The following is a 14389-nucleotide window of genomic DNA, read 5'->3' on the forward strand; positions in this document are numbered from 1 at the left end:
TATATATATATATATATATATATATTTATTGTATTTAGTTTATAATGTGTGATTTTGAGCATGAAATTACCTGTTTTGCCAATTGTGTGTTTTAGGTGTGTTGGTGCGTTAAGAGTTTAGCAAACTTGTTACAGTTTTTCTCGATTGCTTGGATGCAGTTGTCAACTGAAACTCCACATTTTCAAAACAGTTAACACACAGGCCTAAACAGCGGCACTCATGGGCAAAATGACACATTTTGCTTGCAAAAGGCACATATCGTGTCAAAACATTTAACATATGCAACAAAAGCTAGTTTTACCTTCAAACTACACAACTTGCAAACAAGTATATGAGCTCTTTCAATTAATCATTACACAACGGACAACAAAATACAAAATACAGAACTTAAAATGCACCACCATTGCTTGCCATTGTAGCTTATAGCCAATGGCATTTGTTGTCTCTATTTGGGCTGTCAAATTCGCCTTTTTGCAAAGAATTAGATCAAGAATAAGATGTGCTTTGATTGAATATATATTGAATTCATGACAGACATTTTTCAAACTGTGGCTGAAAACTGAAATACTGTATATAAAAAAAGCAGACAAAAGTAATAAAATACTGTAAATATTAGAGAAAACACATGTAAACTAATATACAGTCAAATCTATTGGGAGTATAGGACATAGCCATACTGACCTCCTCCATCCATGCTGGCACAGAACAACACAGATCTTCCATCGTTTTTATAAGGTTTGCAGACTGATGGCTAATTGAAGATTTGTGTAAAGGAGTGTCAAACCGGTGCTTCAGTGATTTCATACTGATGTTGGTAGTTTTTAATAGTTAGGAATAGATGGATTCTGTTTGGTTACCAAAACTAAAACAATGGAGTTTGGACTGCTTGAATGACATCTGTGTTAACTGTTTGGAAAAATGGTAGGGAAAATGTGTCAACCCAATGAGAAAGGGTTTACACATTTGCAAGACCTGTCTTCTGCTCTGCTGGGATAGTGATAATGAAAATATAGAGGAACCTAGTTTCTTTAACCAGGTCAAAGCAAACTAGAAAAACTGTAATATACAGTCAAAACTATTGGGAGTATAGGACATAGCCATATTGACCTACTCCATCAATGCTGGCACAGAACAACACAGACCTTCCATCGTTTTTATAAGGTTTGCAGAATGATGGCTAATTGAAGATTTGTGTGAAGGAGTGTCAAACCGGTGCTTCAGTGATTTCATACTGATGTTGGTAGTTTTTAATAGTTAGGAATAGATGGATTCTGTTTGGTTACCAAAACTAAAACAATGGAGTTTGGACTGCTTGAATGACATCTGTGTTAACTGTTTGGAAAAATGGTGGGGAAAATGTGTCAACCCAATGAGAAAGGGTTTATACATTTGCAAGACCGGTCCTCTGCTCTGCTGGGATAGTGAAAATGAAAATGAAGAGGAACCTAGTTTCTTTAACCAGGTCAAAGCAAACTAGAAAAACTGTAAATGTATTTAAAAAAGTGTCATAGCCATTGTAAAAAACTGTAAATGCACACACACACACACACATACATACATGTATATATACATATATGCAAGCTCCCATCTCCCATATGAACATGATTCCCATCTAGAAAGCACACTCCTGTGTTGAGATTTTTCAGATCACATGATCATACTGTATGTTCTAGGCCTTATGAGGTTTTTGAAAGGAACAGTTAGCACATTGCAGAACTCCGTCACCAATACGTCCAGGTAAGGTTATGCAATACAGTCATTACTTTACTATGCACAGTGTGTTTTGCAATAACCTACTCTATAAACCTGGCGTTCATTAGTACATACATTAGTTATAGTACAGTGGACCATTTACACTATGTCTAATTACTTTTAGAGGGTCATGAAATTGGAGGTCAATCAAGTCCCACATTAAATTATCTATGTTGACGAAGCTGGCTTTAACTTGGCGAAAGGGCGTCGCCATAGGAGAAACATAACAGGCCAAAGGGCCATCGTTAACATGCCGGGCCAGAGAAGAAGTCGGGCAAATGCAGAAGACCAGGCAGAACAGAAAATGATTTAGTTTTTTATTATAATTGTGATGCTTTTTCTGTTTGTATATCTTGCAGTGATGTCCTTTTGCAAATAAAGTCTCCTGCAGCAATTCTGTGTCTGTATTTTTTTTTAAACTGTAAATTTTATAAAGCAATTTTTTTTCTTTATTTTTGTATTGAATTTTTGCAGTAAAAAAAAGAAAATGCATTTACTAAACCCAACAAAATGAAAATGTAGAGAGTCTTAAAATATAAGGGCAAAGCTGACACATAAACTAATGCAGTTTCTGTAATTTTAGCTGATGATAGTGTTTTTATTGTCAGTGTTTTCTGATTGACTGAATGTTTCTGTTGAAAGAGAACATGTGTTTGTGTTTGGAACAATTATGTAATTTTGAAACATGTTTGTAGTGTTTTGTCAGACATAGTGTAGTCTATTTGTTTATTATTGTATTTTGAAAAGTAGTTTAGAGGTTTAGTTTACAATGTGTGATTTTGAGCATAAAATTAACTGTTTTGTCAATTGTGTGTTTTAGGTGTGTTGGTGCGTTAAGAGTTTAGCAAACTTGTTAAATGTATTGAAAAAACTGTCATAGCCATTGTAAAAAACTGTAATATATATATATATATATATATATATATATATATATATATATATATATATATATATATATATATATATATATATATATATATATATAAATACATAGCTTAAGGGGGCTAATAATTTAGTCTTTAAAATGGTTCATAAAAAATTAAAAGAGCTTTTATTCAAGCAGAAATAAAACAAATGAGACTTTTTCCAGAAGAAAACCTATTATCAGACATACTGTGACAATTTCCTTGCTCTGTTAAACTTCATTTGGGAAATATTTAAAAAAGAAAAAAAGAAATAATTCCGACTTCAATTATATATATATATATATATATATATATATATATATATATATATATATATATATATATATATATATATATATATATATATATATATATATATATATATATATTGCCAAATCATGCCCAACAGAGCCGGGTTTCTTTCATGTTTTTTTTTTTCTTTCACTTTTTTCAATTGGTAAAGTTTGTTTCTCGCCACCGTCAGCTTGCTTGGTCTGGACCTTGTGGAGCTGTGCATCAATGGATTTACTCTTCAGTGTTTGAACTTTCAGCAGTGAAACTTAAACCACTGAAATTTAAACCTAACTAAAGTGAACTTCAACTCTGAAAACTAAAGTGAACTTCAACTCTGAAAACTGTACTGACACAGTTTCAATCTACTAGTACTTCCATGTTAAGCTTATTTGAAATAATATACATTGTAAAAGTGCTATTGAAATAAACATGAATTGAATTAAATATTGAAATATCTTTACTTTCATTCTTTAACAACTGAATGTGTCATTGATTAATTCAAGTAAATACAATTTTAATGGTGCTTTTGAATGGCACTTTATCACAGGTTCCACAAAAATATAAAGCAGGCCAACAGTTTTTAACACTGACAATAATAATATTAAATGTTTTACTGAGCAGCAGATGATCTTTTTAGAAGTATTTATGAAGGATCTCGTGACACTGATGTGAAGGAAAAATGAGCTTTGAATACAATTAAATTTGACAAGAATACATTACATTCACTGTTGTAAATATTTTTTTACATCTTAGTGATCCCAAACTTCTGACTGTTAGTGTTTAGAGTAAAAAAAGATTAAAGATCTGCCCAAACATCTGCCCTCACAAACACAGTTGCTCCCTTGTCCCCAAAATATAAATGTCACTATTATAAAAGAAAATAATTTACCTGTAGCTCTGTAAAGTGCAGTCAGTTCACAGAATTCTGAATCGATTCTTTCATTTCTGTTTAAAAGTTGTCTGAGTGACCTTAGCTTCACCGAGAATGCTTTTCTTAATATTTCTTCTTCTGAACCTCTTTCAAACCAGTGAAAAGCATGTCTTGCAGCAGCAATGTCCTTGAGCATTTGCGAACACACATTCTTTCATTCTCCAAGCATCTGTGCCAACTCTGCACGCAGGAAGCTGAAGAATGACTGCAATCTGTAGTTTTGTCATTGTTGGAGGTTAATAGAAGGAGAATATAATGTTTTATCCCTCTCTCTCTCTCTCTCTCTCTCTCTCTCTCTCTCTCTCTCTCTCTCAGTTCAATTCAATTCAATAACTGCTTTAATGGCATGAAAAATGTTACAAATGTATTGCCAAAGCAGTTCTAAAGTTTGCATAGAAGTAAGAGAACATACATATAAATTAAAAAACACAAAAACAGTAGTAGTAGTAAAAAAAAAGAAAAAAAAGAAAAGATATACATATAATAATTAAATAAAAATATAAATAATATATCATATTATTATTCAGTATATCATATAATTAATCTATATATCACATTTTAATTCAATATATCATATCATTCATATCATATTATTAATTTATAACGCTAAAAATTTATAATAAATCAGAATAAACTGTACATTTAACAATTAACATTTTAGCATTAAAAACTAATAAAAATTTATTAAAACAACAATAATCAGTATATTTACAATTATTCATTTATAATAATCTTGGTGTGTGTGTGTGTGTGTGTGTGTGTGTGTGTGTGTGTGTGTGTGTGTGTGTGTGTGTGTGTGTGTGTGTGTGTGCGTGTGTGTGTGTGTGTGTGTTATTTTGATATGCTTATTTTTAATAATTATTTGAAACTTATTTTAAATAATTAAAATTATTTTGTGTTTTTGCTGTTTAGTTTGGGTATGTGGATGGTCAGGATTGAGGGGAGAGCAACACATTGACGGACAACTAGATTTCACTCCAGCCCTCACTGTGTTTTTTGGTTCCTTTTGTGTTTTTAACATTGAATATTAGGAATCAACAAATGCCACATTAGAGCTTGTTCAAATGCAAGTGTATATGTATGAAATACATTCGAAGGCAAAACTATTCACCCTACTTTAAAATTGTAATTCTTTTTCAAATATATTCCAAGTAATGTTTAACAGAGCAAGGACATTGTAACAGTATTCCTTATAAATGTGTTTACGTTTCCTAATTAACCTAACCTGCCTAAAGCTTTTAACTAGTTAGGCCTTTAAATTGCACTTTAGCTGAATATTAGGGGGAAAAAAATCTTCTTTCCGTTACGCCTGTTTCACACTGCAAGCGTAAGCGGCGCGTGAGCACCGTGTGTTTTTTCAGCGTCCATGTTAACAGATTAGAGCTTTCATACCGCACGCAACAGCAGCGCGTCAGAGCAAAGCTTGAGCGTCACTAAAGCAGCAGTGTTACGATAGTTTCGGTGCTGGTTCTACTTTTGCCGCGCTGCTCACGCTCAATTAAAGTGACAGTGCACTGATAATGACCAAAACATAGTGAATGACAGGAAAAAGTTGCCATTTTACACAATAAATGCGTTAATAATATCAACTGATTTATATATAGTCAATCAAATGAATTTAAATGATCAAAAAGTGTAACAAATATTTATTTAGGCCCGGACTACAAAACCAAATGTAAAACTATTTTAGTATCAATTTTGCTTAAGTTGCACACTAGTGTTGCAGGAGAGAGGAGAAGGAGAGAGATTTACGGGAGTTGTAGTCCATAGTGAAGTGTATTTTGGGTAGTGTAGTTCAATATGCATGCTTGATGATGTGAGCTCGCTGTGTGCTGTGCAGCTCAAGCAGAGGAAGAAACCTGACATCAGTCCAAAACAACAACTTTAAATCCATCGCTGCCGGCCTCCGGGCTGGCGGCAACCAAATTTTTAATTTCCTCTCTCCCCGGATGCACAAACCTGAGCACTGCCAGTCTGGGACGCTCTGCCTTTCTGCTCGCAGCACCGGGACCCTTCGCCTCAGGACCTCAGTGTGCAGCAGAATGGACTCCTTTCTCTCACGGGCCTCATCGCTGGATCCAGGGAGGAAGGTACGAGAGATTCTCTTATTTTCAACTCTTCCTCGGGAGGCACCACTTCCCGGGATAAGCACTCCCATCCCGAGCTGCTCCTCCGCTGGCACGTCAGCGATTGCTCTGATGATGCCATTAGCGCGCACTCTGTCAGCTTGGTTAGCGCTGCTCGGTTTGCTTCATATGAGACCACTTCAGTGTTGGCTGCGCGATCGAGTCCCCAAATGGGCATGGCACGTGTGTACGCACCGGGTGCGTATCAATCCACTGAATCTCCGCACCTTCAGCCCCTGGACAAATCTGGCTTTTCTATGGGCCAGAGTCCCTCTGGGGCTCGTCTACTGGCTCACAGCTGGCCATTAGTCACTCGCAAATATGCGTTTCCTTCAGTGAGCCTAATCGCACAAACTTTGTGCAAAGTCAGGCAGGACGAGGAGCAGGTCTTGTTTGTTGCACCACTCTGGCCCAACCGGACCTGGGTTTCGGAGCTCACACTCCTCGCCCTGGCCCCTCCTTGGCGCATTCCCCTAAGGGAGGACCTCCTCTCTCTAGAACCTCCACGTGTGGTCCATAGACAGAGGATGGAAGACTTAGGTGACTTACCGCCTGCAGTACTTAACACCATCACTCAGGCTAGAGCACCCTCTACGAGGCATGTCTACGCCCTGAAGAGGAGTCTATTCTCTGAGTGGTGCGCTTCTTGCCGAGAAGACCCCCGAACTTGCCAAATTACCCTTGTCTTATCCTTCCTTCTGGATAAGCTAGAGCGTAGGCTGTAACCCTCCAAACTGAATGTTTACGTGGCTGCGATCTTCGCTCATAATAACGCGGTGGATGGCAACACGCTCGGGAAGCAAGATCTAATCATCCGATTCCTCTGAAGCGCATGGTGGTTAAATCCATCCCGCCCCCCTCTCATGCCCTCTTGAGATCTCTCTATAGTTCTAGCGAGTCAGCAGAGAGATTCGTTCAAACCATTCAATTTGGTATCTCTTAAAATTCTGTTTTTATAGACAGCTATGCTGATCGCATTGGCATCATTCAAGAGAGTTGGGGATCTGGAGGCATTTTCGGTCAGCAAATCGTGCCTTGAATTTGGGCCTGGTTACTCTCACGTTGTCCTGACTCTGAGACCCAGGCCTGGCTATGTGCCCAAGGTTCCTACCACCCCATTTAGAGATCAGGTGGTGAATCTGCAAGCGCTGCCTTCAGAGAAGGCAGGCTCAGCCCACTCACTGCTTTGTCCCGTTCGCGCTTTGTGCCGTTACGTAAAACAAACGCAAAATGTATGATCATGTGAACAGCTCTTTATATGTTACAGTGATTAGCAGAAGGGAAGTGCCGTATCAAAACAGAGGTTGGTCCACTGGTTAGTTGATGCCATCGTCCTTGCTTATCAATGCCCTCCTAACATGAGAGCGCACTCTACTAGAGGTGTCACTTCCTCATGGGCATTAGCACAGGGCGCCTCTCTCACAGACATCTGCAGAGCTGCGGGTTGGGCGACAACTAACACAATCGCGTGGTTCTATGGTCTTCGAGTAGAGCCAGTTTCCTCCCGGTTATTGGGTAACCCCAATCAATCAGGGGGAAATTAAGCTCGGTGTCACAAACCCTTGCTGCGCCATGCTCCCTAACCGGGAGATGCATGCGCTTTTTTCTACCCTACAAATTTTGATGAGCTGGCTCCAGCAGCCGACTGATATAGCCCTAATTGGCTCGAAGTTTCAGCTGTAGAGCTAAGCTCCGCCAATTCAATTGGCATTTTATTGACCCGTTTTCATATCTTCAAAAGTGATTAATACAGACACACATCTCCGTTCCCTATTCGAGGAACTGGGTTGCGTATGTAACCAGAACGTTTCGTTTTGTTTTCATTTTTAAAATGTAAATACTGCCACTTGACAGATGGAGGGTAATGCACAAGACATCAGAAAGTAAATCAAGGCAAAGGCAGGAGCAGCTCGATTAGTGTACTCACCATTAATCTCCATTGTGTTATAAATGGGATTGTTTATGTTTTTAGTATAACAAGTTCATTATAAAATGTTAAAAATGATATTGCATTATTAATTAATATGTTTAAAAGCATCGTTTTCTAGTCATTTTAAAGTATTAGCAAATAAATTAGCAAATCGCACATGGCAAATTTAATGTAATACGGTTCAGTGTATTAATAACTTCATTAATACTATAAATTTGGGCCACAGCCTTCAATCAAGTTTGGTTTTTGACCCTTTATAGGAAAATGTTTGGACACCCCTGGTCTTTCTTAAATTAATGCATAAATCAGGATATTAATTTTTTTATTATTATTATTACTACAGGTTTGAAACGACATGAGGAGCAGCGCTGACTGATTTATAAGTTTATGCTTGCTGTGGAGGAAGTTTGTTTATTTATTAATTTATTTTTATTTTCGATGTGATTGTAATTATTGTTGTCAGTTTCTATATATCAGGGGTTTCCAAACTCATTCCTGGAGGGCCGATGTCCTGCTGGGTTTTGCTCCATCTTGCTTCAACACACCTGCCAGATGTGTTTCTAGTATATCTAGTAATGCTGCGGTCATACTAGAGTTTGAGCATGCGAAATTCTGTTTTACGACATTGCAAAAAGAGGTGGGATTAAAATAATTAGACATTTTAAAAAGTGAGCGATTGGTCCATATTTTAAGTTTCTGTCCAAGAGGTCATGTTTTGATCTTTGATTGGTCTCACACAGTCACATGATGCTTTTTTGCTGGTCAGAGATCCCCAGGCTTGAAATTTGCAACGCAGTGAATTGCGAAACTTGTTGTTCAAGCTTGCGTTTTGGCTCTGACTCATTTGTGTGCGTATAAATGGAAATCTATGGGGAGAAAAGTCTAGTGTGAACGCAGTTTAAGAGTATCTAGCATCTTAATTAGCTGGTTCATGTGTGTTAGATTAGAGTTAGAGCTAAATTTTCCAGGACACTGGCCCTCCAGGACCAAGTTAAACAGTCCTGCTTAATTGACCTTATTCTAAAATGTGGAAGTGCGCCTTTTTTCGCGATTGTTTTAGAACTTCCAATTCAGTCGCCTATGGGAGCGACTGAATAATAAACGGCAGAAAACGATCAAACTCGCTCTACAAACAAATGTTTGCATTACTATACTGACCAAGTAGAATAATATAATAAGAAAATATAAGTTTGCAACATCAAACAGCGAAACGAGCAGTTTTTGATGTCTAAAAATGAATGGAAGTGAATGAGATCGGAAGTCTCGAGCCAAAAAGATTCAAATGGCTGCGCCCTCTCGTCGGCGAAGAATAAGGTGTATACCATATCAAACACCATGATTTGTTCCAACCCTACTTCAACACACCTGTAGATTTCTAACAAGCCTGAAGGACTCATTTAGTTTGATCAGGTGTGTTTAATTAGGGTTGAGCTAACTGTGCAGACCTGTGGCCCAAAGTCACATGTCTAAACCTGCCGTCACACTGCTTTTTTGGCCCCATAGACTTCCTGTCATATTCATATGCAAATGCAGCAGACCGGAAATGCAAGCTGGGGCGACAAGTTTTCCATGTTGTTGTATTCAATTGTTCAAACCCTGTGAACTCTGGCCTGCAAAACCGCATCATGTGAGTGCGTGAAACCAATAGAAGATGAAAACGAGACCTCTCTGTACAGAATTGTTTAATATGTAATAATCACTCGCTTTATCAACCATATGACAGAATTTCGCAAACTCAGTCTCTAGTGTGACCACAGCTTTAGTACAATATTATTTAAATGACACCTGTGCTTCACATGTTGTTTATTAATTTTACTTTTTTGTTTCATTGTACAAAGAAAATGTTTTCATATTTGCAGATTTGTTTAATTTTGTTTTACATTTTCTGTTGTATATTTTTATCGCTGTTTACATTTGTTTGAAAAATGAATATGCTTTCTATTTTAAATAGCAGTTAAGGATGCTGATAAAATTTTTGTAATACTACAAAAACTACCATGATATACCAATAATGTGTATACAGTAGTATGCAGTGGTGTAAAGTAACAAATTACAAATACTCAAATTACTGTAATTAAGTAGTTTTTCTCAGGAATTGTATTTTACTAAGTAATTTTAAAAATGTGTACTTTTACTTTCCCTTGAGCACATTTTAGTGCAGTATCTGTACTGTTACTCCACTACTTTCCTTCAACCTACAGTCACTTATTTTTCTTGTCTATAGGGAATTAGAAAAACCAGTCCTGTGATTCCTGTCCAATCAAAATTGAATGGTAAATCGCATCATACTGAACTACCTCAAGACATGGGTGATTTATAATTGCAGCAAACTATTTGCAAGCACTAAAAGTGTCGAAGATGTCCAAAATCTTTACACGCATTTACCCAGAGACTCATTTACCCAGTTTACTCACTGATGAGTACTGATGCATGTCACTGATGAAACTGATGTTTATTGTATGATGTTTAAAATGGCCTTAAACGTCAGATTGACGTTGTACCCCAATGTCCTGGCAACGTCAGAACTCAACCGTAGGCCCACTTCAATGTCCAACAACCAACCTATAATCAACCAAATATCAACGTCTTGACGTTTTTGTGGTTGTTACCACTATGATGTCTGTCAGATGTTGGATTTTGGTTGCCATAGCTGATGAATAAATGTCAGTATTTGAGGTCAATATGATGTTGGTTTAAGATGTTGGCTCGACATTGGATTTTGGTCACTTTCTAAGGCAACCTAAAATTAACCACACATCAGCCTTATTTGATCTTGTTGTTGGAAATCAAAATAATGTTGTACAAACTAAATCTAACCTAATATTAGAGTATTATGACGTTGTGTGCCTGCTGGGCAATAACTAAATGCACTACAGAATGTTACGTTTACACACATTCAAAAAAACAACAACAGGCAGATGGTCACAATACAGGCAGCAAACAGGATTTAACAAATAAACAAGGAGAGGATCAAAAACACAGTGAAAACAAGTTAAAAAAAACGCGTTATAGTGTCACTAAACATAACAAGACTCAGCAATGAGTGTCTCAAAGTGAGCTGTATATATCTGCGTGTGTAATCAGTACTTGAGCAGCATCCGCTGTGTGTTTGCAATCAGTCAGGGTCTGGAACCGGTTGTGTGTGTGGACTGGTTCTTGAAGTCCATTTACCAGCAGATTTGTAGTCCTCTGTGAGTGTGAACGTTTTCCAGCGATCTCTGGTGGTTAGATCGCTGGTGATTGTGACAGACCCCTCTTTCTAAGGAGCGGATTCCAGACGCTCCGATTACAGTTCAGGTGGGGAGTGGAGCGGAGGTGGAACAGAAGGAGGGATGGAGGGCCAGGACCGTGCAACGAATGTGTACCTGGAGCATAGAGTTATGGAGGGCCTGGAGCGTGGAGCTGTGGAGGGCCTGAAGCGTGGAGCTGCAGAGGGTCTGGAGCTCTGGTATATCTGGGGGCTTAGGTTCAGCAGGTCAAGACGAGTCAAACACCCACAGTGGGTCAGGAGTCTTTGGTTCACGAGGCACTGACATGTCATTTAACCACAGTGGGTCAGGAGTCTCTGTTTCAACAGACACTGGCAGTTCATCAAACCCCAGTGGTTCGGTAGGCTTAGGCTCAGAGTGTACTGCCGGTTCTTTAAATCTAGGTGAGTCAGGAGGCTTTTGCAGGTCACATGGCTCTGGGAACTCACATGGTTCTGGTGGCTCTAGGTAATCATATGGCTCTGACAACCATTCGTGGAACTGAAGCAGCGGCGACCATTCAGAAAACTCAGGCGACAGCCATTCGGTAAACTCAGGCGGTGGCCGCCATTCAGGAAGCTCAGGCGATGGCCATTCTGGAAGCTCAGGCAGCAGCGGCCATTCAGAAAGCTCAGGCAATGGTGGCCATTCAGGATGCTCAGTTGGCATTGGCAGCTCTGGTGGCAGTGGCTCTGGCAGTGGCTCTGGTAGCACTGGCAGGAGTGGCTCTGGCAGCGGCGGCGGCTCTGGCAGCTCTGGTGGCACTGGCTCTGATAGAACTGGCAGCAAAGGATCTGGCAACTCTGGAGGATCTGGCAGTAACTGAGGATCTGGCAGCTCTGGAGAATCTGGCAGGTCTGGTAGTGATGGAGGATCTGGTAGTGGCGGAGGATCTGGCAGCTCTGAAGATTCTGGCAGCTCTGGAGGTGGCGGTGGCAGCTCTGGCAGTAACAGCTCTGGTGGTGGTAGCAGCTCTGGCAACTCAGATGGTGGTGGCCATACTGGTGGCTCAGGTGATGGCATTTCAAGAACAGGAACAACAACAGTAACTATGGCGGAACAGACTTGGAATAGGAAGCCATCTTGTGAGCTGATAGCAGATTGGCGCTTACCATTGTGTGAGCTGGAGGGCTGGTTGTGGCCACTTTGTAAGCCGGAGGACTGGAGGCGACCACTTTGTGATCTGGCAGTCTAGAGGCGGTCATTTTGTGAGCGGGAGAACTGGAGATGGCCTGGACTGGAGCCGGTGGGACTGGAGGCAGCTGGACTGGAGCCGGCTGGAATGGAGGCAGCTGGACTGGAGCCGGTGGGACTGGAGGCAGCTGGACTGGAGTCGGCAAAGCAAGGAGCCGGGCTGGGTTCGGCAGAGCAAGGAGCCGGACTGGGACCGGCAAGGCATGGAGCCGGACTGGGGCCGGCAGGGCAAGACGTCTGGGAGGTGCCAGCAGGGCAAGACATCTGGATGGCGTTGGTAAGGCCAGGAGCCGGGCTGGGACGAGCAGGGCGAGGAGCTTGGGTGGCGTCGGCAGGGCAAGGAGCCTGGGTGGCGCCGGCAGGGCGAGAAGCCTTTGTGGCGCCGGTTGAAGAAGATTTCTATTATCTCAATGTAAAGTATTTCTAAGTGTAAAGAAGTTAATTTTCTCTTCTCAAAATGTATGGAGTGTTTGCAGCAAACATGCCAGCGTGTGTTAAAAATACAGTGATGTGTCTGTGTAAGATGAGTATGTCTGCACAGGAGTAACACTAGCAGAAGAATGACTGAATGACTGATTGTGTATAACTGAATATGTAAAGCACTGATTATAAATGTTAAATAATTGTATGAAGCTTAGAGTGAGTAACATTATCAAGTTATTATCCTATCATGACAATGTATGTAAACACTTAGTTACTTTGCATCTATGCTCTGGTGTCAAAACAGTTGCTGACACAGACCTGTAACATTTCTGTTGACATGAGCTAGTGGACTGAGAGCCAAGAATAACAGGGCTGCCTAGAGTAAAAACATATCCTAAAATGGTTAAAAGTTAAAATGAGACACCTAGGGGTGTGTCAAATAACCGGTATAAAGATTGTAAAAAAACACAGAGACTTCAGAAGGTAGCAGGAGAGACTTTGGAGAGAGATAGGAAGTGTCCAGGAGAGACTTCAGAATGCTCTGGGGTCTGCTCTGCTCTTTCTCTGCTTTATTATGGAGAATAAAGTCTATTTTATGATATTCAAAACCTCCGGTCTGATCATTTCTAATTGATTAGAAGTCAAATTCACGACACGGTAAAGCCAGGAGCCGGACTGGAACCGGCACTGTACTGCGCTCTGGGGCTGGAGCCGACACTGGTGGGCGCTCTGGGGCTGGAGCCGACACTGGCGGGCGCTCTGGGGCTGGAGCCGACACTAGCGGGCGCTCTGGGGCTGGAGCCGACACTGATGGACTTTCTGGGGCATGGGCAGTCCTCTTCCTGCGCCTCCTTCGTCTGGTGGTTTGAGAAGGAGGAAGAGCGTTGTCATCAGAAGAGGAAGCTTGCTCCGGAGCTGGAATCGACACTGGCGGGCATTGTGGGGCTAGAGAAGACACTGGGGTCTCACACAGTTCTAGGAGACTCTCCAGAGGCTCAGAGAAAGGTGGTCTTCGGACAGCCTGACGCGGATAAGTCCGCAACTCCAACCCAGCCTCTCTCCTCTTTCCTTTAGATAAATCAGCCAGCCTTAGATAAATCAGCCAGCCCTGAAAAAATCCCTCTCTGTTGCCCTCCACTCAGGCCTCCCTCCTGAGGTTTCTCCCCCTTCAGGGCAACAGAGAGAGGGGAGCCAGAGATCAACAAGGCCGCCTCAATGAACCAATAAAGGTTTCAGTACTCCTCATAAGGTGGCATTAAGGAACGGACTGGTCCCAAAAGTCCTCCCCGAAAAAACATCATCAGCAATAAGTTGCTGTGAGAGCACTTTGGGGCTAGCTCCAAAAACTCCTTAACATAACTCCCAACTGAGCGGTTACCTTGTTCCACACAGATGATGCGATTGTCTGCTGGATCCATTTTGTGACTGCTTCGTTCTGTCACGTTACGGATTAAAAACGGGAACAAAAGGTGCGGATCCAAGTGCAGATTTATTACGATTGTGCATCAAACAGAAAAACAAGGTGTCCAAAGTGCAAAGTAACAAATAAACAACAAAACAAGAAACTATAACATAAATCAGAAACA

The 14389-nt window shown here is 40.5% G+C and overlaps 1 protein-coding gene and 1 long non-coding RNA gene across 3 annotated transcripts in view; one reads left to right on the top strand and one right to left on the bottom strand.

Annotated features, from left to right (window-relative positions):
• The window catches only part of pde11al (phosphodiesterase 11a, like), an 82196-nt gene extending 78176 nt beyond the window's left edge, over positions 1-4020 (bottom strand). The window contains exon 1 of one of the 2 annotated variants that reach the window (XM_073925482.1): positions 3841-4020. The gene's annotated coding sequence lies outside the window, so the exon portion shown is untranslated. The remainder of the gene's footprint in view (positions 1-3840) is intronic. The other variant, XM_073925481.1, reaches the window with a different exon arrangement.
• LOC137487900 (uncharacterized) overlaps positions 1-14389 on the top strand; it is a 1155393-nt gene that overhangs the window by 186055 nt on the left and 954949 nt on the right. The window lies entirely within an intron of this gene.

Source organism: Danio rerio, chromosome 16 (assembly GCF_049306965.1).
Source record: "Danio rerio strain Tuebingen ecotype United States chromosome 16, GRCz12tu, whole genome shotgun sequence".
Lineage (NCBI taxonomy): Eukaryota > Metazoa > Chordata > Actinopteri > Cypriniformes > Danionidae > Danio > Danio rerio.